At 41.3% G+C, this 27,958-nt stretch overlaps 1 protein-coding gene across 1 annotated transcript in view; it reads right to left on the reverse strand.

Moving 5' to 3' along the window:
- LOC127646503 (transforming growth factor beta receptor type 3-like) overlaps positions 1-27,958 on the reverse strand; it is a 175,868-nt gene that overhangs the window by 84,623 nt on the left and 63,287 nt on the right. The gene's annotated exons all lie outside the window — the stretch shown is intronic.

Genomic DNA, 27,958 nt, shown 5'->3' on the forward strand with positions numbered 1-27,958 from the left:
TTCTATTGTACAAACAGCCTTTGACGTCAACAAAAAAAGATATGAAAAATGTTTTCTCCTCCCTTTTAAAAGTTGATAAGGCTTTAATTTGGCCTACCTTGGGTAAACACTTGGCCACAGCCAAAATCCCACTCTAAGTTTCAAAAAACACCTACAAGCATAGCACTACCATACTGTAAGAGACAGGGTATCAGTTATTTCAATAAATAGTCATCATATGGATGTTACTTCCATTAAAATTAATGAAATAATTTATTCAGTTACATTAATGCAATAATGTAACATCTTACACTTAAAGTTTTTGTTGGTTATGCACAAGAGAAATTGTTTAGAATAAGTTTCTTGCTGATGGTGGCACTGTTGCTGTCGTGCTTTTCACCTCATCAAACTCTCATGTTTGGGTTTGTGGGGCTCCAGTCTCTCTATCAAAGAATTCCACCAGATAAAACAATCATCCGCTCTGTCTCACACTGAGATGCGGCCAAGAGCAGGCGTTTGATGTTTAAGTTTCGCTAAATTGATTAGACAAAAATGGCCTGTGAGGAGATTAAACAGGCTTGCCTTTGTTTGTTTTCAGCCACGCTGTGAAATCACACTCTCCAAGCGGGATAAGAGACACGAGCTATCCGTGGTTTGCTCTCATGTTGCTAAGAGAAAATTATGTTTGTTTTTGAAAAGATAGAGGGTAGTTATTTTTGTGACAGACAATTTTGACATGGGAAATGCCTCTCCCAGTAAACATCTGATAACTCCCATGGCCCTACACTGTACCACGTCTGATAACTCCCATGACCCTATACTGTACCAGAAGGATATAGACCTAAAGTATGCAGATACTTGTTCACTAGTTCACACGGAATAGACCGCAACTAATAACACCAAATCTCCAACCTGTTATCAAGTTAAGATAACTTGAATCTGAAGTGTGTAAATCTTCGGTCATAAAAAGTTTCAACTATAAGTAAGCCATTAGTAGGTTGATTTGATTTTCCCAAAAAGTCCCTAAAAACACAGTGGATCTGGGGCACTATCAAAAGATTGCTCTGTTTTATTGAGGTTCCCGAACAGTTTGACAAAGCAACACTGGCTTAATCAATGGTGTGAGTTTGGGGTGGGACTATCTGGTTGTCTGACCAATGGCATATAGGGGAGTATAAACATAATATAAACACTAGAACGCGTTCCCATCTTGTGCTGTCCTTAGAGTCAAGCAAGCCTGAGGTATTATTAATGAATGCTATACAGGGATAGGGAGCGATTGCAGACTGTTCAGAAGGGAACCAGTTGATGGCAGTCATCTCTGATTGGTCAATGACACACAGCAGCCACGAAAATATAAGCATTTTTATCTTCCGCAGTGTGTGCCACAAATAGCCCTGCATGAAAATGTCATTGGATTCTCGCAAATAAGCTTGCCAAGTGGAGGCGCATCCGTTTAACTGCCTCGCACCTCAGCCTGTCCCAAAATGAATAGGGAACTCACATTTACCACATACCACAACAGACTTTAACTAATAGGCAGTTTTTAGTCGATGATCCTGCTCAATTTAAACATGGATCTTATCTACCTGCACATGACATTTCATCTTTAATTACTGGTGCAATATCTTAATGCAACATGATATGCAAATTTTACAGTTTACCGTCTGTTAGTGTGTTTTCATCAAGTCATTATCTTGCATGTTATTCTTTATAACTGTTGGATATCTGTTGGATATGTTATTATGCATGTAACATATCTATATGTACCACATTATGTCTAAATGTAACATATTCATAATATCTATTGTGCATATCATGTAATGCATTTTTTGTTCAAATATGCATCCACACATATAAGCCAATCTCCCTGGTCCTAAATGCATATGTGATTCTAGTGCTCTCTAAATTACAAATGTTCAGTAAAAACTTTAAATCTTTTTTTGGCCTATTTTTTTGTAAATAATTATGAATCATTCAAAATAAAAAATCAAATCATCATGAAATTGAATCGTTGTCAGTTTGGATCGTCACACCCCTAGTCATAGCCTATATGTTAATTGTAATGTTACCATTTTCATTCAACTTCTTCATTCTTTCTAACAATTAATTATAATAAAGCATTTTTTTTTTTTCTTAACAGACAAGATTATACATAAGCCTCTGCAATTATAACTAAACTTTACCTGAATATGTGATTGCATGAATCTCCTAAAATGTTGTCTTCTCAGGTGCAAAAATATGAATCGTTCTTTTGAACAGGTTCTTTTTAGTGAACGAGTTGAACTGGGAATTGCCTCTTTTGAACATAATACTCAGAACTGCTGATCAGGGGGCAGCTGATGAGCATGCGTGAACGGAGGACTTGAATGAGGGGCGAAACGTTTCAGTTGAGAGATGTAAATACATTTACTATTGAGTATTGTGTGCATGCAGATTATATCTGAAGTTGTGATGAGCTGGATCATGGTTTCTGACTAGTTTAATCACTTTTTTTGCTTTAAACATGTGTAGAACATCCATGTTTGTATATCAGTGTCAGTATTGGGTGCTTCAGGTGAAAAACTTTAATGTAGGATGTTTTGTAAGATCACTAAATGAAACACTGATGTCAATAAACACCCTTATTATTAGAGCTTAATTAAAAAAAATTATAATTACATATGGCTTTATCGAATGTGTTTGTGCATGTATTCTACGGTGCCGGCATATTGGCATTATATATAGTGACACCATTACGTGATAACGCAAATTAACTGGTGAAATTTTTTTTTTAACCAGTTCATTGAATTGAACCATCCGAAAGAACTGGTTCGCGGAAAAGAAACGGACTTCCCATCACTAGCTACAAGTGATCATAGGCTTAGGGTATTCCAGTTAAACCCATTGCATGGGTTCCGCCAGTAGTGGGCACTAGTGCAATGTAAGCAATGATGTACATTAGAGTCCATGAGATGGAAGGAAGTTAGCGAGGAAAGATCATAAACATTTGAAGTGGAAAACAGCCTGAGTTTGGTTTAAACTTTGTTCTCTGTACAGTTGTAAGTAACCTATGCAGCTTGAGTTTTGCTTACTGCCCCCTGCTGAAAACAGGTTAGATTAATTGCATCAATCTTTTAATGAGTAATTTTTATATAATTATTGGACTGAATTAACACTTTAAATTGACAGCCCTATATATAATTTTTATGATATATTTATTCATCTTCTGTACATCTACCGTTTAGCTTTCTTTGCTCTTGCTCACTTTCTTGAATCTTTTCCAATCTCTTCTAGCTGGGATATTTATTCACATTCTGAGTAGTGCATCTAATCTAGTGTAAATGTGCCATGGAGTAATTCCTCGCTTATCAGAGTGCAGTGCCCCCACTACTTACTGCCCTTATCACATCTACAGCAGCATAATGAATGCTTTGTTTCCCTTCTCTCCAAAACCCTCTATCCATACACACACATATGGACTGGTAGGCAAAGACAAGGTTTCTGGCACTTTGAGCCTTAGGTCACTGCACAGACTGATGAGATCATTGCTGTTTCATTCAACCAGATGAAGGAGAGAGTTAACCTGGAACTAAATGATTACCACCCAAGCAGCCTGTGTCAAAACACAGCCATCCTCTGCTGCCTGCCACAGGGGTATCAGAATACCACCTTCCAGCCAGACCTTTGTGGAGGTGGCAGTGATGGAGGGAGCAGATTGTAGGCTTAAAAGGACATCTCTGACTGAGTTGGTTTGCCATCTGCAATGTGGCTTTCATTGCAAGTGTGTTTTAAGTGGATAAAATCCTTCTCCCTGAACATAAGGAAATATCTTTTATTTCCCAGCTCTCACAGTGAGGGAGCAGCCGTCTTGATGTACAGGGCTGCAGGGATGGCCACAGACACAGCTCTTTATCAAAATACCAGAAGAAAGACTCCTTGACTAATGAGTCATACTGGATCAAACTGCACTGCCAAAAGAACATTCCACTGCATTGCCTCACATCATCCCAACCTATCCTTCTTATTTTGCGGAAGTAAGCAGCGGCTGCATTTCCGGAGAATGTGAGAAAGTTCCGCTGGCATGGACCGCAGTGTAAATAACTAGAAGGTTATAATACCAGAGTTAATGATCTGGGCTTATAGACTATAACACAACCACAGGATGTACAGCAGAATTATGTGCCAACGTCGGATCATTTTCTAGCATCAGCATTTATAGAAAAAGAGTAAGTAAATCATTCACTTGTTGCTGTGTGTTGTTGCATTGAAGAGACGATAATAAAATCTGCTTCTTTCTTTACCGAGATTGAGACGATGCAGTCTTTCTTGTCTTCATGTAAACTTCCATTCATATGTACCTGCATTAACTTTGATGATGCCTTTATTTTGTTATTTATTTCCAAAGGCGATGTTTCATAAGCCATGCTGAATGCAAGATATGCGTGTTTATTTACTATGCACTACTTAGAAAGAGATAATCTCTCTGAAAAGAACGGAGAGTAAAATGCGTTTATTATTTTGCCAAGATGAAACAAGATTCAGTTTTGGTGTAAAGAAAGTTGAAGCAGCATTTTTCTGGCATCTTTCTTCTCTCTGCTGGTTGTGTTTTTGGAAGCGTGTCAAGACTGTCCATGTCAGTGCCTGATTTAATTCATTCTGCCAGTACAACAGTGTGTGATTAAACGATGGCAAAATGCGATAAACGATAAAAACTATATGCGCTCAAAACCAATACGTTTATGAAAATCAGAATTAATGATAATAATATGTAGACTTTCATTGCCAGCATGTAATATAAAGCAGCATAATGTAGATTTTTTTTGTAGCTAAAATAGCTGGAAGTGGCTTTTACCGGAAGTAGCTCACATTCAAGTATGATAATGGTGCCCTAGTTTTGCTGAAGAATTTGGTGGATACACCCAGAAAGGCCTGTGCATTTCATCATTAAATTCAATGAGTTTTATGGCTTTTAGCTTTGAGGCCATCTATACGCTGATATATGCAGATTTATGCATTTCAATTGTACAGTTTTTGTCTTCTCGAAAAATGTCCAGAAAAATATGTCAACACAACAAAGTGTTAAACAAATCATTCAAATAAATAGTGTTCAACAAACCATTTGAGGGGTCTTTTAAACTAAAAATATTTTTATATAAATGTGTATGTAAAAAAATTATAAAAAATTAATAAATAAAAATGCTCCAGAGTTCTTTTTTTGACATTTGCCACGTTTGACAGATCTAGCACAGATGCCATGTTTCCCCTATATGCATTCAGTAGCAGCACACTGCCGCTGAAATTTCATGCGGTTTAATAATATTCTTGACGCAACGTAACGCTTGCTAGGTCTGTACAGATAGGGATTTGGACAGCAGGGAAAGAGCAATGCCATGGTTCTCTCTCCATTTAAACATTTTCGGTGTGCTTTTTTTGCACAGACTTCCCTCGATATCGCTGTGCAGACCACAAAACTGATGCAAACCATTTTAATTTTCAAAGTGCTTTGGAGTCTATAAAAGTAGACAGCCTAAAAAGCTTAAAAGCACTAAAGAGGAAAAGAGCAACACTGTGGTATACTCCAAAATAAAGGGTAGCAGTAACAGGAACTGTGTTGTTTTGACAAACATTAGTTTCATATTAAATAATCTATTAGGTAGAATCTAGTAGACCTCATTTTTATTACAACTGTGGCAGTTGTAGTTAAAGTTTCTAAACATGTGTAGGCTACTATTTTTCCATCACAAATAATATAATGTATTATTAATATTATTATTATTTTAGAAATACTAGCTACAATGACCTAAACACAGTAACGAGGAGCCATATTTGGTCTTACCTGTGCTTATATGCATTGGCTAAATTGGGATTTTTGAGGAGGGGGATTACATTGGGTCTTGATGTCCAATGTAAAATCTGGGTTCTGAAGTAAAACCATTTGAGAACCACTGTTGTAGTGATTCAGTAGAATTGAAAGCTGATATATGTGTAAAATAGGTTGATATTAACTATTTTATTTATGTTTAATAAAAATATTGCCAGTAATTTTCTGCATTGAGGCATTTTGGCTTCCAGAGCCCTTCAAGTGTCAAAAGCTCCCGGTAACTAAAAACACACATGAATAACCCATCTATAATTATTTACAAACACTTGTAAATACGGGTCTGGCATTGTGGGCTTGCAAGCAAAACAGAACAGCTGCAGAAAAAACCCTAAGGGAAAGTGCTGGGATATTGGGGAGAACTAGGGAATTGGATAACAGGACAGACTTAAACCTGCATCACCTACGCGAGCACCATGGCTCAATATTAGTGGAGCACACATGACAGTTTCAAAGTTCTTTAAAGGAAAAACATTTATATTTCCACATTCCACACAGGTTGCTGAAGAGAAAGGAAGTACTGTTATTTTTTCAGTGAGAGTGATGATGCAGTGAAAGCAGTTTGCACAGTCACTGCAAGGTGTTCAGTTTCACTTAATTACCGGGTGCTGTGGTGCGGTCTGGAACAGAGCCATGAGGATTACAGAGCGAAACGCAGCTGTGCATTTCTTTCTGTTATTGAGAGGATAACCCAACCTGTGTCGTCTACTGTAACACCGTACATCACACAGGCACAGGAAACCATTTATTCAGATTTGTACTGTAAAAAAAACATTTGTACTGTGTGTGTGTGTGTGTGTGTGTGTGGAGAACAGAGGGAGAGAGACTTTTAAGAATTTCACATAAGGATGTTAGATCAATGTGAATAAGAGGGCAACACTGACACCTTGCAGCTGTTGCCTGTGTGTAAGTGCCTGCGTTAGCATATACTATTGAAATAAACAAAGTGTAATTGACTTATTTAATCATTTAATTTTTTTCCCTAGGGTGCACTTGTAGTGTTAATCAAGGTTTTTGAGCACAAACAACCATAAGTTTGTGTTACATTGTCATTTTTCTAGAGAATAAACAGATAATTAACCATTAGACTTTTGTGTAAAGGAGGCAGTGGCGGCACATCTCTGCCCTACGAGTATCAGGGCGTGGAAATCAAGCCCCATACATCCTTCTAAGCCATGTAGACAGACGTCCACTCTGGCAGGGAAAGCCGAATCGGTGGCAGGACAAGCTGGATCAGCACTCCACGCAATGGTAGTGATCCAGGTATTCCAAGCCATGAAAGTCAAGGTGCAGGCCATCTACAAGTCCATGGGCAGCCTGATCGTTCTGGAGCGGCATATATGGCTGACCTCATGGAGATGAGTGACAGAGAGAAAACATCTCTGTTGAATGCTCCAGTGTCTCCAGCCGGCCTCTTTGGCGGTGCAAGTTCTGAGCGTAAAGTTGACTGTCTCAAGTCAGCACCCGGCTAAAAGACCCATGCCTGCTATCTCAGCACCAGCACCTGCCGAAGCCGATCATAAGACTATCAAACATGGTTATATGATCCAATTTGCACGCCGGACACCCTGTTTCAACAGCGTTCTGTCTTAAACGTTTTTGTCCGATGACGTGCCCATGTTACGAGCCAGAATACACAGTCTCATCTTGAAAAACGTGATCGAGATTGTGCCAAATTGTCAAGCACAAAAGGGGTTTTACAACCATTATTTTCTTGTCCCAAAGAAAGATGCCATACTTCAGCCAATCCTGGATCATAGACATTTAAATTGTGCACTAATAAAGCACCCATTCAATATGTTTACTCAGAAATAGATCTTATCGCACACAATTGGTTTGCGTAGATAGATCTGAAGTAAACGTACTTTCATATCCAAATTGTACAACACCACAGGATGTTTTTCAGATCGGCATTCGAGGGAACAGCGTATCAATTCAAAGTCCTGCCCTTCAGACTGTCTCTGGCTCCTCGCACATTCACGAAGTGCACGATGCGGTTCTTGCCCCTCTGAGACAAAATGGCATATGCATCTTGAACTACCTAAACGATTGGCTGTTAATGGCACAATCAGAGGCTCTGTTATGCCAGCACAGAGACTTACTGCTTCAGCATCTAAACAGCATGGGCCACAATGTAAACTGGGCGAAGAGCATGCCCTCTCCTTTTTGGGAGTCCGCCTCGACTCCACAATAGGACGCATGCACCTCACAAGCATGCGCGTTCAGGCCATTCTACAGTGTCTATCTCAGTTCAAACTGGGGAGAACACTTCCTCTGAAGCTGTTTCAGAAAGCATTGGGATTTATGGCAGCGGCATTAGCCGTCATCACATTAGGTCTCTTACAAATGAGACCTCTTCACTGTTGGCTGAAACGCCGCATACCACAACATGTTTGGGCGCGTGCGCATCACTATATCCCACGGTTGTATAGCTGCTTTAATACCATGGACAGTTCCAGCCTTTAACCAGAGAGGTGTCGCACTGGGACAAATTGTAAGGTGGAAAGTGGTTACTACGGATGCTTCCAACACAGGTTGGGGGGCGGTGTGCGATGGACGCCCGACTTTCGGCACCTGGATAGGTGAGAGGAGGGCGTGGAATATCCACCACCTAGAGCTATTGGCTGTAATTCTAGGCTTAAAGGCTTTTCAGTCAGAAATAATGAACTGTCATATCCTGGTTCGCTCAGACAAAATGACAGTTGTGGCATATATAAACCGCCAAGGTGGAATTAATTAACCTCCACTGTTGAGACTGACGTGTCACCTCCTCCTATGGAGCGAGCATCATCTCCTCTCCCTGAGAGCGACATATGTCCAAAACCACCTGAATTAAAGCACAGACCTACTGTCACACCAAGGGGTGATACTGGGTGAATGGAGACCTCATCTTCAAACTGTACTGAGGATTTGTTAAATATTCGGCAAAGCAGAAATCGATCTATTTGCCTCAATGAAGAATACCAACTGTCCCCTTTGGTATTCGAAGTCCCAAGCACAGTTGGGAACGGACATAATGATAATATGCGTTTACTCTTGTATGCCTGATCCACTCTGTCATATGCAAAGTCCAAGAGGACAAGGAAACGGTTTTATTAGTTGCACCAAAATGGCCCAATCAGCCATGATTTTCGGAAATGATGGAGATGCTTTACAGCTCACCATGGGAGATACCACTGAGGAGGGATCTCCTCTCTCAGGCGCAAGGCACAATCTGGCATCCCCAGCCCCAGCTGTGGAACCTGCATGTGTGGACCCTGAATGGGGCGCAAAGACTGACGCGTTCAGTCATGAACAACATTTTACAAGCCAGAGCTCCGTCCACAAGACACCTATATGTACTAAAATGGAAAGTGTCCACTGACTGTTGTCTCTCACACAGCAAGGACCCAATAACCTGCCCCATACATTCAATTTTAATATTCCTTCAAGAGCAATAAGATGCAGGACACACCCCGTCAATGCTCAAAGTGTATGTGGCAACTATATCTGCGTATCACGCACATGAAACCGCCTCCTCTATAGGCAAGCATGATTTAACCATAAAGTTCCTTAGAGGAGCAAGATGATTAAACCCACCTCGGCTGGCTACAGTCCCAAATTGGGACATAACTTTAGTCTTAAAAGCTCTCGCAGGGCCACCCATCGAGCATTTGGACTCTGTTGATTTGTGCATGCTCCCCATTAAGACCACACAACTGCCGGCTCTGGCCTCAGTAAAATGGGTAGGTGACCTGCATGCATTATCAAAATTAATGTCTGGAGTTTGGCCCCAGTCTTTCAAGAGCCACTGTCAAACCAAGGAAAGGCTATGTACCCAAGGTCCTAACCACACCCTTCAAATCGCAGGTGGTTCACCTTCAGGCCGTCTTCCCTCCTCCATTTAATTCAGATGAGGAACAATCATTGCATTTGTTATGCCCTGTGTGGGCATAACAAATGGCTTTCTCATGGGCATGGATGAATAATGTGTCCTTACATGACATATGTTTCGCAGCAGGATGGTCCTCACAAAACACATTCGCAAGGTTTTACAACCTAGACATAACATCTCTTTCTTCATAAGTCCTCTCTGTTTAGAGCACTTGCTATTCATATATATATATATATATATATATATATATATATATATATATATATACACACACACACCGCCTGCATTCAGGCCGTTATAATTATATTATATTATATTATACACTCACTTAAAGGATTATTAGGAACACCTGTTCAATTTCTCATTAATGCAATTATCTAATCAACCAATCACATGGCAGTTGCTTCAATGCATTTAGGGGTGTGGTCCTGGTCAAGACAATCTCCTGAACTCCAAACTGAATGTCAGACTGGGAAAGAAAGGTGATTTAAGCAATTTTGAGCGTGGCATGGTTGTTGGTGCCAGACGGGCCGGTCTGAGTATTTCACAATCTGCTCAGTTACTGGGATTTTCACGCACAACCATTTCTAGGGTTTACAAAGAATGGTGTGAAAAGGGAAAAGCTAGAGGTCAGAGGAGAACGGGCCGACTGATTCAAGCTGATAGAAGAGCAACTTTGCCTGAAATAACCACTCGTTACAACCGAGGTATGCAGCAAAGCATTTGTGAAGCCACAACACGCACAACATTGAGGCAGATGGGCTACAACAGCAGAAGACCCCACCGGGTACCACTCATCTCCACTACAAATAGGAAAAAGAGGCTACAATTTGCAAGAGCTCACCAAAATTGGACTGTTGAAGACTGGAAAAATGTTGCCTGGTCTGATGAGTCTCGATTTCTGTTGAGACATTCAGATGGTAGAGTTAGAATTTGGCGTAAAAAGAATGAGAACATGGATCCATCATGCCTTGTTACCACTGTGCAGGCTGGTGGTGGTGGTGTAATGGTGTGGGGGATGTTTTCTTGGCAAACTTTAGGCCTCTTAGTGCCAACTGGGCATCGTTTAAATGCCACGGCCTACCTGAGCATTGTTTCTGACCATGTCCATCACTTTATGGCCACCATGTACCCATCCTCTGATGGCTATTTCCAGCAGGATAATGCACCATGTCACAAAGCTCGAATCATTTTAAATTGGTTTCTTGAACATGACAATGAGTTCACTGTACTAAAATGGCCCCCACAGTCACCAGATCTCAACCCAATAGAGCATCTTTGGGATGTGGTGGAACGGGAGCTTAGTGCCCTGGATGTGCATCCCACAAATCTCCATCAACTGCAAGATGCTATCCTATCAATATGGGCCAACATTTCTAAATAATGCTTTCAGTGCTCTCCTCCTGGCCATCACGAGGATCACTCACTGCGGCATGCTCATGTCGGTCACCGTCCCTGCGCCGCCATGTTTCCTCTCTGGGAAGTTATGTCTTGTTGTGCGGCATGATGGTATTCTGTTCCCCATATGAGTAACTACGCAAGTCACGTGGACTTGGTTTCCTGAGATGAAGGGAATGGATATTGCGAACATTATCCGCACTACAAAACTCCGAGTTTTTGAGGCACGAGCAATGCGCTCCTTGTTCTCAGTCAGAAATTCTGAGGGAATGGTGTCTGTGCACCTGCTTTTATAGTGGTCAGTTTTGCGCCAAAACAGGTGGGGCTCAAATACAATAGCCAATATTAGAATATTAGTGTTAGAGCATAGAGAGGATTCAAATAATTCGTGTATGAAGGCACTCTCATATGCGTAACTATGCAATGTCTCATTCCCTTCGTCTCAGGGAACCGAGGTTACGTACGTATCCGAGATTTTTTCCATCTCATTTCCTGCCCTCTTTCCTTGAAATGCTCACTGTTCCTAAAGCAATGCTTCAGAGTTCCCTCTCATTTTTACCCTGTCAGTTTACTGTGATACTGTGTTGAAATCCCATGACAGCAGAAAGTAGTCAGTCCACTTTTGCAAACACCGCACCAGTTGATTTGACATTGACAGTTTTCCAAGTAACCAAAGAATCCTTTAAAACTGACCATGACCTCAAAAAACACTTCCTAGACCCAACATCTTAACTCATGTTTGACAGGGTTAAGCCTGAGAGGTGATGTAGAGGATTTGGAGCGATTGGAGTATAACCTTTCAATAATAGTTGACCAGTCACATTTGTGCTGACTCTGTAAACAAGCATCCGAGGATCACTCCAAAACAAACAGGAGGATGGCCACTTCAAACAAAGAGAGATTAATTTATAAACTTTAAGCCCTGAGCTACATTCCAAGAGGCTGCATGACAAACAGCTTGCAAATTTCACACATTGTGAAGGGCAAGTGATGCTTTTATTTCTAACGGGAGGTTGCGAGAAAGACAGAGTGCATGTTTGCCCATCTCTAAACTCTGAGGCACCATTATATAAACATTTACAGACATTAGTCATGGTTTATTACCGTATCACATGGTTTATCACCGTATAACATGGTTTATCATTGCTACAATATGTTAGGGAATCAAATTGTGTGCTCTTTCTTTTGTCTAACATTTAAATTGCCTCAGCTGTTTACAGATAAACTTGTTTCAGTGCAGCACACTGCAAGAGTTTACCTCCTCCTCCCCAGAACCACAGGTCTAGAACTGTTTCAGAGGATTGTATGTCTAATTGTGCAGCAGGAGCATGTCCAACTGTTAGGCATACCTCGTCTTGTTTCACTGTTCCCTCTTGTTTGCCATTTTTGTCACTTTTTGCATTCCATAGTTTTCACTTTTGTCCCGTATGTAACTCCATAGTCTCTTTGTTAGCGTTCGTGTTTTCCGTCATTGCTTTCACCTGTCCCTCGTTAACTTGCCACTTGCCTCTGTTTCTTCCCTCGTTATCTTGTTTGGTGTTCTGTTTGTTCATTGGCCCCTTAGTTCTATGTTCATGTATATATACCCTGGTTTTTGGTTCAGTCCTTGTCTATCGTTGAATGTTGTTAGCCTGGTATGTGTTCCCTGCCCGTTTTCTCAGTTTTGTTTTCATCGTGTGTTCAGTGTTATGTTCATTTCCCCATTGAGGGTTTTCCTTTGTATTTCTTGATTGTCTCAGTTAATAAAAGTAAGTTTGCATTTAGATCCGCTCTCCTCGTCTGCCTCCATTCGTAACACCAACATCCTTGATGCAGCATGTCTTATGTATGTCTAATTTTGTAAAAGCAGCAGCATGTCTGTGTATGTTCTAGCAGTAGCACGCCTTATTGCTTTGTAGCGGGAGCAGCAGCGTAAGCAGATCTTGTCTGCTAAGACCAAACTTACCAACTTGTTAAATTCATTTTAACACCTTAAATTCATTCCTGAAATTGTCATGAATGAAATACATTAACATGTTATCTACAAATTATGTGAATAATCACATTTATATTAATCTACTCACAACCTAGACAAATACAATTTTATAATTATTTTGTTTTAATTTTTAATGTAACTTATTTTGTGGACATTTAGCTAGACAGGGTGACACTAGTTTAAATCTTGCAACATCTCCCAATCCCACTGTCTCTCCCCATAATTTCCTGCCAAAAGCAACATTTAAAACAATTTAAATAATGTAAAACCAAAGACAAAAAATGTACTTATGTAGAACAGACCACCACACTGGATATTTAGGATTGATTCAATAATGATGATCAATACATGAATATAAACAAAACTTTTAAAGAGTGCCAGACTTTCTAGTTCTGGCTGTAATGGCTGATTATTAGCTTTGCAAATCAGAGCACATCTAATAATGGCCCATAGCAAATTAAAGACAAGCCAAGCATGTCAGAGGAATAGGGATGGCCAGTAATCCAATCGCCCCCTCTAGGTTTACAACATTGTATTTTGAAGCAGTAAATCAAGGCTTTGCTGAATTGTTTATGTCTTGAAGGATCTGGTCCATCTGTCGTTGAAGGCTAGTGGCGCCTGGGTATATGAAACCCGACCCTGCCACAGTCGCCATGCTGGATTAAGACGGAAGGACAGTGTGAGTATGAGTGTGTATCCATAAAAAAGAAGGAGAGAAGGAGGTTTTGGGTGTGTGCTTTTAGATGGGTTGTAAGTGTGGGTGTGTGCATCTAGAAGGGCACATCTGTGCCTATGTCTCAGGTAGGTGGATGTAAAATGTCAAGGCTTACAGTAATTTAACCAGATACGTCCTTGGGTGCTTATCTTTCTTCATTAGGGTGAAACATGGAGCAGGGACAGTTAAATTATCTCCCCCACACCCCTGACCTCATAACCAGCCTCAACCCTGGCCAAACCTCCACTGAGGGACAGGCAGATTTATCTGTTCTCCTCCCATTCAGTCAGAGACCACACAGGTGAACAAGGCCTCTGAGGCACTGAGCTAGGCGTCAAGACAGAGTTGAGTTTCGCCAATGCATTAAATCTCTGTAATATAACTGGTGAGGAGAGATCTGGCCTGCCTGGTAACCCTGCACTCCTTCATTAGCACAGTGAAGCAAGCCAAGGAATACTGTACATGCTAAAATGCAGCCCAGAAGAGAAATGGAGAACATCTGGAGGCAGCCCAAAACAAATAGTCCAGAGGGGTTCATATGTAAACCATAAATAATACAGCACTCGTAGCAATGCAAACGTGTCAAGGACACATAGTTCTGCATGACATTAGAACACTTATGAGACCCAAAATCCCAACGGAAGGAAGGCATCGCTTGGGCTCAGCAATCTGTATGATTAGCAAGACAATGCGTTTTTTATCTTGCAGAGGATTACAATGAAGAAAAACAAGAACTTGTACCAGGGTGACAAGCAGGTATTTTTTTTAAATGAGCGGCTTCTGAGAATGGTACAATAGAATGACCCTACGCTTCTTGTTTTTTCCTCTAAGGCATTATTGTTTACTGGATTCTTAGCCACCCAAGCTGAACAGTTATTTCAGTTATGTTTCTTAAAGGAAACACATCCACAAAGGGCACTAAAGAGACAGTTGAAGACCAACAGATTGATTAACACACATGTTAAAGTAATAATTAACCAAAAAGTTCAAAATCATAATTTCAAAGAGAAATGAGGACTAAGGCTGTCCAGATTCAAAATGACAGAAAAGCACCATTAAAGTATCATAAAAGAGGTCCATATGACTGTTGCGCTATATTCCATGTCTGAATGATTTGTTCACGAATCAGACTGATCCAGTTCTCAGGTTCAACTCAGTGACTTTTTGATCCAGCTGTAGGGAAAGTGGACTGGAGGGGAAGATTATCAACGAATAATAGCATACAATCTTGCTGTGTACCTCACAGAAATCTATCATATGTCTTCGTAAGTTTTGGAATATAGTGCACAAGCATAGGCCATACAATATGAAAGAAAGTAAGTCATGTGTTTGGAACAACATGAGCATGAGTAAATTAATTTTCATGCCTGGGTTAACTATTTTTAAAGCCCCATGAGATCATAATTAAAGTTTTGTTATTTTTAGCCCATATCTATTAGCTTTAAGGTTATCTATACCACAGGGTACTTCTAAACAGTGACAAAATTAGCTTTCAGCACATATACGCATTAAATAATTTCAGCTCTCTTCAGGTAAAAAAACCCCCATAAACTTTGTCCAATCAAATGCTCTCTAGAATGAGAACGCACCCTCACCCTACATCTGATTGGCACGCCTGTCTGTGTTCTAACCGGCACAGATAGCGCCTTCTCAGGGCACATCAAAGGGTGCACAATCAATGCTAAATGGTCCTTGAAAACAGAATTTCCAATAAGAAGGTTAACGGAAGGTTTGGTGGAGGTTAATTGTATTTGAAGTTAATATGGCAGTGGGGGGAATCCTTAATAGAACGTGGGAGTTGGATGCAAATAAAGTAGGTGGAGTTTATAAAAAACATTATTCAGGCATTTTTCTGAGGTTTCTTGGGATATACAGATCTTTATACTTTGTGTTTACAAAATTGTCTTTCATATTGTCATTCACATTGATATACTGTATTGTGATCCTTTACTCTTTTTTTTCTCTCATTCATCTGCACTGGACTTGCACAATGGCACTAGCCTCCTTATTTTCCCTGTTCGCCTAACATAAAGTATTATTTACAAATCCCATACACATGATGAAATGATTGATGTGAATTTTTTTTGACAGTTGCATCAAAAGCAGGTTCTAAGACTTGTAAACATAGACTGTGCTGCACTGTGTTTGTTTATGGGCTGGTTATGTACTAAACATCAGTTATAGTTACATCAATGTTCTGTTCTCAAGTCAGTGGAAAAGAGGGTTGGTAGATAGGTTCTTAGTTTTCCCGGCTGAACAGCATTTCGGTGGAAAAAGTGTGTGAGTGTGTGCTGGGCAGTGATGTAAACTAAAGCTTATTTGCTACATTAAAAAAGGGACAAGCCATTTAAAATGTGCTGCCCCAACTTCCTGTTTCAGTAGGAAATACCTCAACACACCAAAGAAAACTGCACTCCTCAAGGCAGTGCACAGGGATATTCAAAGACTTTAGATAGGAAAGAACTCTTATGCGGATGTGTATACACCAACAGCTGTCATTTAACTTTTGTTCAATACATCCCCTTCCCTCTCATCTTCTCTTTCAATCGCTGAGAACAAAAACTGGACTGAAAATAGTCAGGTCTTAGAAATACAGTACCTGCGGCTTGGAATGTGATGAGCAATACATTCTTATCTTTCTGTGTGTGTAGACAAAACTCACCTTAAACAAGACTCAGGGAAGTTTATAATCCGCCCATATGCACAGCACATGAACAGCATGCAACACTTATGTTGCAGATGAAGAGTGTAATTTTTATGATGTAAAAATACAGAATTTTGAGTACTGTTACATATGGACATTGTTGATTGCATTTGCAAGGTAGTGTCACATTTTGCTTTCTATCATTCATGTTCTAAATGTAATTTTGTTTTTTAGCCACCAAATTAAAGCAAATATGACATCATAAATCTGCATACAAAAAATGTATAAAGACAGATTGAAGTCCGGACTCCAATAGGCCCTAAAATGTGCTACGCAAAAGGAGTATTGGCACGCAAAAGGAGTATTGGCTTCCATTCAATTACTATGCAGTTAGTGTATATAGCCCAGAAAATAGCAAATCTGTAATCAAGATACTGATACAAACTCACAACAATAGCATTACAGGAAATATAGCTCTTTACCCATTTGCCAACAAAAACTAAGAGCTAACGGCCTTATAGCATAGCAGAAAATGACATCTCTCATTCATCATCAGCATAGCTCAACTCTACTTTCAGCCCTGAGGCTGCTGAAATCCTGATGATTAGTTGAGACATGTTGATTTTTACACATCTCCAGCACATGGTTTCAGGCCATTGCAAAGTCCTGACGTAGCACATTTAGAGGGTGAAACCCAAAAGCACAACAAGTGACTCATGACACTAGTGCACAGAGGAGTCATGCTATCAGACAGGCCTGTGTTTATCCATAAAGATGACCTTTTATAATTCAACCAACCAATTGATACATCCAAAACTTTCATTCTCACAATCTTTCAAAATCTCATCTACAAATAAATAACATTGGTATCATTTAAATCAGCAGAAATCACAACAACGTTCAATAGATGGCAGACAAACTAATGTTTAAGTTTGCCAAAGATAAAGACACATGTCCATGATCAATGAATGTTAAGATTTAGTAACAATGCAGAACTGGCCTGATAAGCTAAATCACAGTTCTGTTAACCGGCCTATAATTTTGACAAAAAAATTATTTTAGTTATTTATCAAACACTTTAATCTCTTGTTTGCAAACGACTTTGGCATTTATAAAATATTGATAATATGCACACAAAAGAAGCTCATTCTCTCTCTCTCTTCATCGCTAACTCTTCTGAGATATGTCAGATATCCTTCCTCAGGCTTTTGTTTCACATACTGGAGCCTCCAACAACAATCTGCTCTCTCTGGCACGGATGTTTACAGCGCTCCGCTCCTGTGCTTTGGCCAGTGTGTAGTTCTCTGGCTTCCTGTCTGTCAGGGTGGAGGGAGCAACAGCCATTTAACAGTGATCCTGATTACAAAGTGTGAGGGCACACAGAACATGGTATGGATATGGGCAACAGTCTAATGGAGCGCCACAGATGGAAATCTGAGTGTTCTTTCAACCCTGCCAGGGGTAAAGAAGAGAGCCTTTTGTCTCTGCTGACCCAGCTGACTGGTGCTTGCTCCTCCTGATGCAAAAAACACATGGCAGTGAAAGGTAGGCAGTTTAAAGCCGCCATTGTTTGTGACGGCAGGGCCCGATATTGTATTTCTATACAGCTGAGAGCCTGAGCCATGTAGAGTTCATTGGTAGAAAAAGCTGCTCTCGAACAGCGTGGCTGATAGCGGCCAACAACTGCACGTATTTAGCCAGGCTGCACTCTTTATGTCTTTCTTTCTTCCACTTCCTGGCCCCTCTCGCTCCCTCTTCATTCCTCCCTCTTTGCTCACAAATGTCCAGACAAAGCCTAAAAAGTTACCCCAACTTTCCTGAGGCCCATTGCTATTTTTCTTGGGATATGTGAAGACTATAAACTTGAAGGCCAATCTTTCTCAAAATACATAAAAAGCAAGCAACTTTGGCAGAAAACCCTTCTGAAAAGATCAGCATGCATTTGTGTTGGTCCAGGCTGGTTTATGCTGGTTTGGTGCTGGTTTGAGACCAGCATAGCAAAGCAGTTCACCAGCAAAGCTTTGTTGGTGAAGCCTTGGTCACTAGTGAAGCTTGTTGACCAAGGAAGTCTTGTGATTTAGCTAGCTAAGAACCCTGAGGAAAAAACCTACACTTACAAAATGTGATTCAACAATTTTAAATCACTGAATCAACCTGAATACATTAGGTTAGAGTTTGATAAGGTAGAAATAGCTCCTTAAATATAAACATTTGATAAGGGATGCACCGATCGATCGGTCTATTTAAATCTGTGAACAATCATGTCTAGATTTAGCGCTATTTTGTGAGAACCCTGACTTAACACAGAAATATATGTTTGTGATAATACCATTAAAAACAACAGTTTAACTTTTAATAACGTAGCCTGATCAAGACAATTATGTGACAATGGTAAACATTTTTAAACTGAAATGTCCAGTGGGGAAAACCATAAGCAAGTGAAATAGTATATGATGTGAATTTTAGATGGAGGTTTTAATGAGTAAAACATACCTCCCTAACCTAAAACTTTAACCTTAAACTAATCCAAGTGTAAAATGTAAGGTTTTTCAAATTATGTTTTAGAGTAAAAGAGTTTTGCTATCATAACACAGTGTGCGAGTGAAAGAGCTACAATTAATCTTCATAAATTCATAATTAGCCGTTGTACCTGCGAGTTGTGCGAAGGTGAATAAATCGCACAGTTGTTGTAGCTCTTCTAGTGTTAATTTTACCAGGAACTGCAGCAAAACTTTGATTGAGGCATGTAAAAATCAGTTTACATCAGACTAGGTTGGCAATGCATTTTCACTAAGGCTGCAACCAATGATTATTTTGATAAATGACTAATCTAACGATTATTTAAATGATTAATCATTAGCTCTTAACTGACTATTCAGCTTGTACCTTGACTAAAAAGGCTGTAATAGATGTGCTTACTAATAATAAAGAGGACAAAATCTATTTTTAAAATACCTCTAAATGACATACATTGAATTAAAGGGAAAAAATGACTTTTAATTAAGTATAATTCAGTAAAAAAAAAAATGCACTGCAAAAAATCATATTGTAATCAAGTGTTTTGTCTTGTTTCCATTTAAAAATCATTTAACCAATATATATTTACCTGAGAAAAAACATATAATATATTTAGACTTGCTTTCGGAGAATGTGTCTTGAATATACCCATTGATTTGTTGTTTAATAGGACCTATTGCAGTTTGAATACGGCAACAAATGCTCCACTGATGATGCCATTGCATCTACAATACACACTGCTCTCTCCCACCTGGAAAAAAGGAACATAAATGTGAGAATGCTGTTTGTAGATTAGAGCTCAGCATTCTACACAATAGTGCCCTCCAAGCTTGATGTGAAACTCAACTCTGGGCTTAAACAGCTCGCTGTGCAGCTAGATTCTGGACTTCCTGTCAGGCAGACGTCAGGTGGTTAGAATGGGCAGCAACATCTCCTCATCACTGACCCTCAACACTTTAGCCCCGCAGGGCTGTGTTCTCAGCCCACTCCTGTATTCCCTGTACACACATGACTGTGTAGCAAAACATAGCTCCAAGGACATCATTAAGTTTGCTGACAATATGACTTGGTAGGTCTGATCACTGACAATGATGAAAAAGCCTACAGAGAGGAGGTGCACACTGGAGCACAACCTCTCCCTCAACGTCAGTAAGACCAAGGAGCTTGTGGTGGACTTCAGGAGGAAAGACAGAGAACACAGCCCCATCACCATTAATGGAGCACCAGTGGAGAGAGTCAGCAGCTTCAAGTTCCTCGTGTCCACAACACTGAGGAACTCACATGATCCGTCCATACTGAGGCCGCTGTGAAGAAGGCTCACCAGCGCCTCTTCTTCCTGAGATGGCTGAGCAAGGTTGGAATGAACCACCACATCCTCATACGGTTCTACACCAGCACTGTAGAGAGCATCCTGACTGGCTGCATCAACGCCTGGTACGGCAATAGCACCGCCCACAAACGCAAAGCGCTGCAAAGGGTGGTGCAAACTGCCAGACATATCATCGGAGTGAGCTTCCCTCCCTCCAGGAAAAAAGCTCAGAGGATCATCAGAAACTCCAGCCACCCGAGTCATGGGCTGCTCTCACTGCTACCATCAGGCAAGCGGTATCGCAGCATCAGGACCCGCACCAGCCGACTACATGACAGCTTCTTCCCCCAAGCAATCAGACTTTTGAACACTTGATCTCTCACGATCAATATACATCAGCACTGCACTTTATTAATCTTATTATCTCACACTGGACTGTCATAAATTATATTCTCTTCACAATACAACTACTGTATATTTCTTTTATACACTTTATATTATTTTTTTTATTGTATGTCCATTCTATAATGTGTATATTGTACATTGTATATTATTATTATTATTGTGTTGTGTAATTATGTGTACATTCGATATGTAAATTGTATTGTGTAAATATGTTGTTTATTGTAAACTGGTATATGTCTCGTCACTGTCATGACTGCTATGTTGCTCAGAACTGCACACAAGAATTTCACCTACTGTTGCACTTGTGTATATGGTTGAGTGTCAATAAAGTGATTTCATTTGATTTAATATAAGTGAATTTTTTTATGTAAGGGTATTTTTTCACTTGTTTATTCATTTGCCAGTGCAGTAAAGTCAAAATATACTTCTATTCAAGATCTATTCTCTGAAAGCAAGTCTAAATATATTATATGTTGCTTCAGGTAAATGTATCTTGTTTTAAGGATTTTTTAATATTTTAAAATATTAAAATATTTAATATCATATTCAACTTTCAACAATTTTTTCTTCTGCAGTTTAGCTCCTAAAGTAAATGTACTTTATTTTAAAGGAGTTTTAGATATGTACAGTACTGTGCAAAAGGTTTAGGCACTTGTGAAAAATGTTGCATAGTGAGGATGTCTTCAAAAATAATGCAATAAATTAGGGTTCATCGTCCATCATGATGGCTTACCAACATCACGATGTAGAGCCACCATCGTGATGCCACGCCCCCTTTTGCGAATCTTGCTAGTGTGACTCACTAATCCTACTCTCTTCTATAGTTAACCTAAAAACTTTGCAGGGATTACTCTGTAAATTAAATTGAGAATATAACTAATGCATATATGCTATTTTAAATACTGTAGTATATGCCAGAGACGTGACGTGTTAGTCTGTGAAAATACCGTGTCAGGCAGGCTACACAAATATGATCTTGACATTGTTATCTTCTTGTCTTTTTTTTACATGTCTTACACTGTACATTTAGATTAAAATATTTTATGTTGTAGGCTACAAGAAAATAGCCTTTATTAATTAATTATTAGTAGTTGTAGTGTCTCAGAAAATCTTGCTCATTGTCACATTGTATATACACTGAAGCGGCAGTTTAAGATAAACCCAGACCAGCGAACGTCAAATAACTTTTGTCTGGTTAATACTTTTAAAGAAAAATGTCCTTGGCCATAAATCCATAATGTCAAATCAAATGAAAGAAACAAGGTGAATATGAATAACACACATTTATTAAAACATAGAAGAACAACAAATAAAGAACAGGAAAACGGGTACAACAGTCAGACCGAAACTCGGCATTAACATTTCACTTATAATTAGCAGCACAATTAACTTCAGCACAGGCTACAAAATAAATTATGTTATTGAAATATTGTAAAGTGGTCATATGAACTACACAAATGAACATTTAAAAAATAATGTGCAAAATCGAATAGCTCCGCAACGGATGGCGAAAAATGCGTAAAGAAGTCTAATATCTTTCACCATAGACCATGTTTAAATTTCGATGTTTCTGGCCAGAAATACCAACATATTCACTTTATCTGGTTTTAATAAGCTGCGGATTGGAGTAACTACACTACCCGCTGTGCTGAAGACCCGCTCTGATGGAGTACTGTTAGCATATGCACAGATATTTCCGTGCTAATCTTGCCATGAACGGAAACCTTTTGTCGTTCGTTTTCCACCAAGTCAGCGGGTCCTCTTCCCCAGCAATGGCCATTTCCTGCAGGTACATGCTCATTTCTGCCTCGACATTTTGCTCGTGAGTAAAATAACGAAATTATAGATTTTAAGTGGAAAATAGTATTTATGTAAAGATATATATTAAAATAAAAAGTGCACAACTCTTCTTAAGTGAAAGCTAAAAAAAAAAAATGCTTCACGTGTCGTGCAACCTACTGATAAAGTGCCGACAAGTCATTAGTTGGGTTAGTAAAATAACAAAATTATAATTTTTCATATAATTTTTGAAAATTATATGAAATTATATAATACCCCCCCACCCCACCCCACAGACGATATCATCGTCCATCGCGATGTTTTACTGTCAACATCGTCAACTGCCAATTTAGAGGACATCGCCCAACCCTACCATAAATAGTTTTCATTTATCAATTAACATCATACAAAGTCCAGTAAACATAAAAAAAAGCTCAAATCAATATTTGGCATGGACACCTTTGCCTTTAAAAAAGCACCAATTCTCCTAGGTACACCTGGACTGTTTTTCTTGGTTGTTGCAGATATTTAGTTATTTTGTGTTTTTGTATAATTTCCTCATACTTTGCGATCTACATCACCTGAAGCTGTTTGGAAAGTTTTGAGTGCATCTAGGAGTGGTGGTGGTGTATTGGGCTAAAGCACATAACTGCTAATCAGAAGGACGCTGGTTCAATCCCCACAGCCACAACCATTGTGTCCTTGAGCAAGGCACTTAACTCCAGGTTGCTCTGGGGGGATTGTCCCTGTAATAAGGGCTCTGTAAGTCGCTTTGGATAAAAGCGTCTGCCAAATGCATAAATGTAAATCTGGATTGTCTGTGTCTTCTTCCTCTCCTCAGTCAGGCGCAAGCTGCAGTGCTGCTCTTGTGCGCAATCATTAGTTTCATATCTGATCTCATGTTACATTAAATAATATCAGACGACTATTAGACAGCGAATATTTTTTTTTTACAATTTTATATTGTCAACGTTGTCAATAACTATCGACAAATCGGCAGTTGCTAAATACATAGTGATTTGCTTAACAACAAAACATCAAAGACGTTAAACAATTGACATACAATACTAATGATTTCTCACTGGAGTGGTTTTGGAGCTTGTTATGGACATATCTTTCTTAATTTTGAAAATATCTCTACTGTGTGTGATACTCTCATATTGTTTAATGGTTGCCAGTATATAACAATTATCTTTGATAGTGACAACAGAACTATCATAACTGTTTTAATTAAAATAAATGTTAGCCTTTCACAATTAAAGGGTTAGTTCACACAAAAACTTAAATTCAATGATAGTTTGCTCTCCCTTGTGTTTTTATAACCCTATATTTTCTTAACATAAAAGGGATAAATTGTGAAAAGATTTGGTGCTCAGAGATGCCACACAATGGCAGTTTATTGTGACTACCTCTTCAAGCTTCAAAAGAATGCAAAAGTATAATTCAGAAGTATAATAAATTATTTTATGTGATTCATGATTGTTATGAAAGCATACGATAAGGTCTGCTGAAAAACAAACTGAAATCAAATGTATTATTTAGTGAAAATTTTCACTGATCATTGGTCTCCTGTGCACATTCATGATAGCGCATGAGAGCAACAGTTCACTCAGTGCCCTTGTGACATTGGGGCATTCAAGAAAAAACTCCTTATATCTAAAACAGGTCCTCCACAGCAATAGCAACAACAGAACACAACACAGCTGCACACAAACCAGATAACAGAATTTATTAAACATGTCTGAAGAGTTTGTAGTCAAATAATTTATGCATTTCTATGCCCAGACTCATTTTTTTAACGGTGTACTCGGAAAATCAAACAGGATCATAAAGGAGGCTACAGGCAGCCACAGTCACACCGTGTCCTAAACTGACGGCAAACAACACATGACAAAAAGTTCTGGTCCTAACCAGCAGTGAGAAGCGATCGCTTGTTTTCTATTTTCTGCATCGCACAGGTAACTCCACTGTGATCTGGCACAGGTCCAAAAACTTTCAAAAAATAAGGCATAGAAATGCATAAATTCTTCGACCACAAACTCTTCACGCATGTTTAGTGAGTTCTGTTCTCTGTTTTGTGTGCTGCTGTGTTGTGTTCTGTTGACTGTCGCTGTGGAGGACCTGTTTTTTAGATAAACAAAAGAAGTTTTCCCTTGAATGCACCACTAAATTGGAAGTTACCACTTATTACAAAGTAATACATCAACATTCTATTCTGAAACCAGCACCCAAAACATACACTGTTAACCAGCTATGCGGTTCTCTTACGAGAGGTTCTCTCGTATTGCGTAAGCTAGCTTATGCTACGGGAAAGATTCATCTTTTCTGAGATATTGAAGCCAAAAAATTATCCTTAATTTTTGTATCCATTGTCAACGCAGTGTGGCAGCTGCAGACCTTGAGCGGGCTAGCTAGCGAGCTCATAGGTTGCTCTGCGGCAACTGCTGCAGCCTATAGACGAGCTTGGGCGAACTCGCATCCAATGAGAGGCGTCCGGCGCTCACTGCATCAAAGCCCGCCAAAATGGGCGTGACTAGAGTGCATATAAGCGTAGTTCAGTAGGCTGGAACCCTGATTTTCATCTCTTCAGCGAAGCTCTTCGCATCGCTGACCTGGAAGCCGCGTCGTCGTTCGAGGGGCATCAAGCAAGCGTGGACAGCGCTAGAAGAAGCCGGCCGTCTCAGCCACCTTCAGCCATCCTGCGAGCTACGCCATCCGACGGCGTATCCTTTTAAAGCAAGCTAGTTCTCACGAACTATTCACAAAAGAGTACTGGCGTCTTTTTCAAGATGCCTCGCTCCACTTGCGCCTCATGTCGCGCCCTTCTCAGCACAGGAGACCGCCACATCATCTGCGCTCTCTGCCTGGGACTGGGGCACGCAGAGCTCGCCCTCGCTGAGGGCGGATGCGATTCTGTGAGGAGCTACCGATGTCGACCCTGCGGGCTCGACTCGAAGCGCTCAAAGCAGAAACCGCCGCGCCGCCTACCTTCAGCCAGCGCAGGAAGAAGCGCCGCTCACAAAGGCTGCCGGAAACTGTGGTTGAAGCGACTGCCTCGCCGGAGCCTCTCCCTCGAGCATCGCTTTCACCCTCCCGCCCCGGGCCAGCGCAGTTGCCGCCCGGCGGCCGCACTGCTGCCATCTCGGATGACGAGGCGGAGGATAAGTGCCGCTGTTCCATCATGGCTCGGACAGCGAGAGTGGTCAGGCTCCCAAGCCTCCTCCTCGGCCCAGGAATCCAGCAGGACCCGCGCCGGGTCGAAGGGAGTTAACTGCGCCTCCTCACACAGGCCGTCGACCGCCTCGGGCTCAGTGGTCACCGCCCCTGAGCAGGCACCCAACAGACTCGGCGGCTGCTTTCTTCAAAGCCATCGCCGCTCTACACCCGCGGCCGGGCGCTCCCTTCCTGCCGGAATTACATACAGAGCTTGCAAAGTCGTGGAATGCTCCTTTTTCAGCCAGGACCCGTTCCCCGTCTCCACCTCTCTCGCGTCGGTGGGCGGCACCACTGAGAGAGGCTACTCATCCATTCCCGGTCGAGGACTCGGTAGCAGCACACCTTTGTCCGCCCTCCGCGAGATGGCGTTCCAAGCCTGTGCTCCGTCTAAGGCCTGCAGAGCGACTTCCGCCTATGTTGGCGAGCCTATTCGCCGCCCGGCCAAGCGCATCTGCGCTGCACTCAATGGCCGTTTACAGATCCTACAAGCAGACCTTCTTCGGAGTGGGATGAGAAAGGCAGGCACCCAGAGGCTGTTACTGATCTCTGGCGCGACAGACCTCGCCCTTCGCGCTACCAAAGCTGCAGCCCAAGCTCTAGGGAAGTGCATGGCATCGCTGACTGTGACCGAGAGACACTTATGGCTAACACTAGCCGACATGGGAGAAGCAGAGCTCCACGTTCCTCAACGCACCGCTCTCTCCGACCGGTCTCTTCGGCTCAGCGGTGAGTGGCATTGTTGACCGCTTCTCAGAAGTCCAGAAAGCCACCCAAGCCATGAACCTCTTCCTGCGGCGTCGCGCTAAGCTCCTCTGCAGGCCGCTCACGTGACCAGCCTCCTGCACGAGCCTCTTCACAGCGCCCAGTTCAACAAACTCAGACTTCTCAGCGTCGACAGGGCGGCCGCCCTCGATCAGCGTTCAGACAGCCGCCGCAGACCGCCGCCCCAGCGGGCCTCGATTTAAGGTAGCGCTGAAACCAGAGCAACGAAGTCTTCCTAACTTTGTTGAACAAGCGGCGGCTCAGTCCGCCGCGGCGGACCACCGTCAAAACTTTGCCCCCTGTCAGTCCCCTTCTCTCAGGCTACTACAGTGGTGAATTTAGCAGCCAACAAGCGGTGACACTGCCGGCTTGCCTGCACTCAAGCGCCGTTTTCACGGCGACCCAAATAAATCTTGTAAAGAGCAAACATGTCTTATGTGTAGAAAAAGTGCCCACAACCCAGTGTTCAGCCCCTACACACAAGCATAACACATCCCGTGCCCCTATCAGAGCACGCTCTCATAAAGCGATTCACGAACCGCTCGGCGTCAGAGTCAATGAAAGCCCACAAATGCGTCGTGGCGCCCATTCTCTGCCAGCTCTGTCACACGACCAGCCCTATGTGTAGAAAATGTGCCCACAATCCAGTGTTCACTTCTGCACACAAGCACTGCATGTCTCGTGTCCCCACCAGAGCACGCTCACATAAAGCGATTACTGAACCGCTCGGCGTCAGAATCAATGAAAGCGCCCACAAATGCGTCGCGTGCGCCCATTCTCTGCCGGCTCTGTTACCGGCCAGCAAACATTCCTCTGTGTGTAAGTCCCGTGCCCATGACTATGCTTGCGCATCACGTAACAGATGTGACTCTTTCCCCATTCATTCCAATCGGAAGTCACTCACAAAACAGCCTGTTCATGCTGTCTGCGAGCAATCATGCATGAACACACTAAGCAGCGCTCACACATTTTGTTCAGCTCTGTGTCGCGGCAATCAGAGCGAATTGGCCATTCACCCTCTAGCGTTACGCTTCAAAGCGTGGGAAGCTATTCCAGGGATATCCAAGTGGGTGTTAAGCACAATACAACAGGGCTATTTGCTACAGTTCGATCGCCGCCCTCCTCGCTTCAGAGCGCGGCTCGAAACCACTGTGAACACGGAAGCAGCGTGCATGCTTCGTTCAGAAATAACAAGCCTTCTGTGCAAAGGGCCATAGAAAAGTGCCACCCTCTCTGAGCGAGTCGGGGCTTTACAGCCGTTATTTTCTTGTTCCCAAGAAAGGCGGCCTCAGACCCATATTAGATCTCAGGGTTTTGAACAAGGTGCTTGCAAAAGACCGTTCAAAATGCTTACAATCAGGAAACTCCTCGCGCATAATGCGCCAGGGGACTGGTTTATTTCTCTCGATCTGAAAGATGCATACTTTCAGATTCAGATAAATCCCGTCACAGGCCATTCTTGAGATTAGCCGGCGGCCAGGTTTATCAATACACCGTCCTTCCGTTCGGCCTGTCCTTAGCACCC

The sequence above is a fragment of the Xyrauchen texanus genome, chromosome 7 (genome assembly GCF_025860055.1).
Source record: "Xyrauchen texanus isolate HMW12.3.18 chromosome 7, RBS_HiC_50CHRs, whole genome shotgun sequence".
Taxonomy (NCBI): domain Eukaryota; kingdom Metazoa; phylum Chordata; class Actinopteri; order Cypriniformes; family Catostomidae; genus Xyrauchen; species Xyrauchen texanus.